The 2,736-nt window shown below is 42.5% G+C and overlaps 1 pseudogene; it reads left to right on the top strand.

Moving 5' to 3' along the window:
• Positions 1 to 334: 334 nt before the first annotated feature.
• On the top strand, positions 335 to 1,221 carry LOC120997341 (annotated as a pseudogene).
• Positions 1,222 to 2,736: the final 1,515 nt, after the last annotated feature.

Raw genomic sequence — 2,736 nt, forward strand, 5'->3', positions numbered from 1 at the left:
TTTTCTGGGTTTTTAAAAACACACTTTTTTGCCAAAATACACAATTTTACAGCCCTTGCAGCATCAGCATGTGTGAAATTCAAGGGTTATATACTGCTGTCATATTCAGTTATTAAACAAATACCCAGTTTGGGCAAAAAACTTAAATTGTGGCCTAGTCCGGATCAGTGCGTGTGAAATACACCCTTTACATACTGTGGTTCTATTCAGTTATTTGAATTAAATTTAATTGCGGCCAAGTCTGGATCAGTCGGTGTGAGATACACCATTTAGATACTGTGGTAATATTCTTCTATTAATAAAACACCCTTTTTTGGCGGTCCCGCCTATTGCCGTGAAGAATGGCCCTGAACGACAGCCATCGGCGATTCCTTCAAGTCCTGATGTCCCATGGGATAATGGAAGGCTCCGCTGTCAGGATGTTACATAGACATTGCTGTGAGGTACAGAAAGCTCACTATAAGCATGACAAGCTGGACGATTTTGTGGGCGTTGTCAACAAACATTTGCAGCCTCTGTTCATGCAGATTAGGAAGGGAACGGATGAAAATGATGGGAGAGGATACTACTCTCTGGTTAACATTGCGGAAAATTAAGTTACAAAGATGGCAGTGGACCACACAGAGAATGAACTGGAGTTATTTAGAAAGACGATGGATCTGATAATAGACTCGGACAATGGGTTTGCGTCTTCGACAAACATTTTAAACCTTGCCGACCAACTGCAAACCAAGAAAATGAAGAAAAAGGATGTTGAACAACTACTTCAGAGTTTTGTACAAGAAAAGTGGCTGATTGAGAAAGATGGAGAGTACAGCCTTCACACTCGTTGCATAATGGAAAAGGAACATTATATACAGAGCACGTACCAGGACATAGTCAAAACCTGCAATATCTGCCGCAATGTCACTATTCAGGGCCAGGTCTGTGATAACTGTGGCATCAAGATTCATTTGACTTGCCTGGAAAAGTTTTTCAAAGGACAAAATGAGCCACAATGTCCCCAATGTTGTGAAGCATGGTCGCAGGAAATTCCCAGTTTGTCACAGACCAATTCCAAAACTCCTTCCACATCTCAGAGCAATACGAGAACAGGACAGAGGAGAGGAAACAGCGTAGCAGCCACTAGATCAAGACGATCATAAAAAGGCACAACCTTATTTTATTTTTTTTATATTTTGTACAAAAATGTTCATAATTAGCTTCTCATTTTTTTAGCTTTGAAATTTTTTGTATTGTAAAGTTACAAAAAAACTTATTTTATATAAAATAAAAAAAACCCCACCCTTTTTTGGGCAAAATACACAATTTTCTGGCCTTGCAGCATCAGCACGTGTGAAATTCAAGGGTTATATACTGTTGTCATATTCAGTTATTAAACAATCACCCGTTTTGGGCAAAAAAGTTAATTTTGCAGTCTTTGCTGCATATGTCATTGTGAGATACACCCTTTACATACCCTGGTTCTATTCAGTTTTTTTTAAATACAGCCATTTTGGGCAAACAAATTTAATTGCGGCCTAGTCTGGATCAGTCGGTATGAGATACACCATTTAGATACTGTGGTTATATTCTTCTATTAATAAAACACCTTTTTTGGGGCAAAATACACAATTTTTCTGGCCTTGCAGCATCAGCACGTGTGAAATTTAAGGGTCATATTCAGTCATTAAACAAACACCCGTTTTGGGCAAAAAGGTTTAAATGCGGCCTAGTCTGGATCAGGGCGTGTGAGATATACCCTTTACATGCTGTGTTTCTATTAAGTTATTTGAAATACAGCCATTTTAGACACAAATCTTTAATTGTGGCCTAGTCTGGATCAGGGCGTGTGAGATACACCCTTTACATACTGTGGTTCTATTCAGTTATTTAAAATACAGCCATTTTGGGCACAAATCTTTAATTGCGGCCTAGTCTGGATCAGGGCGTGTGAGATACACCCTTTACATACTGTGGTTCTATTATGCTATTTATTAAACACCCATTTAGGGCAAGATCCTAAATTTGAGAAATATGAGGAGAGCGTCAAATAAGGGACGTGGCCCAGGTCGTGGTGCTGCTGGTGGAGCTCCTGTTGCAGGGAGAGGACGTGGTCGATATGTGCCAGCTACACGCACAAGTGAAACCCTTTCCTCAGGTGCGAGTAGGCGACAGAACCTGCAGCGCTATTTAGTCGGGCCTAATGCGGCTCTACGAATGGTGAGGCCTAAACAAGTACAGGCGATAGTAGATTGGGTTGCTGACAGTGCCTCCAGTTACTTCACATTGTCTCCCACACAGTCTCCTGCTAAAAGATCAGAGTTGGCACCTGCAGCTGATGTCCATCAGTCTTTCACCTTACCCCCTTGCAAATCAGCCAAGCAGTCTGAGCCCCAAGTCATGCAGCAGTCTCTTCTGCTTTTTGATGACTCTGTTAGCAGGGTTTCCCAGGGCCATCCACCTATCCCTGCCCCAGAAGTGGAAGAGATTGAGTGTACCGATGCCCAACCACTTATGTTTCAAGATGAGTACATGGGAGGACCATCGCTGCATGTCTCGGATGATGACAAAACACAGATGCCAACTGCTGGGGCTTTTGAAAGTGTGCAGACTGACAAGGAGGGCAGGGCTGAAAACTGGGTGGAAGATGATGTGGAGGACGATGAGGTCCTCGACCCCACATGGAATCAAGGTCATGTGAGTGACCTATGTAGTTCGGAGGAAGAGGCGGTGGTCGCACAGAGCCACCAGCAC

This window comes from Bufo bufo, chromosome 4 (genome assembly GCF_905171765.1).
Source record: "Bufo bufo chromosome 4, aBufBuf1.1, whole genome shotgun sequence".
In the NCBI taxonomy this organism is placed as follows: Eukaryota; Metazoa; Chordata; class Amphibia; order Anura; family Bufonidae; genus Bufo; species Bufo bufo.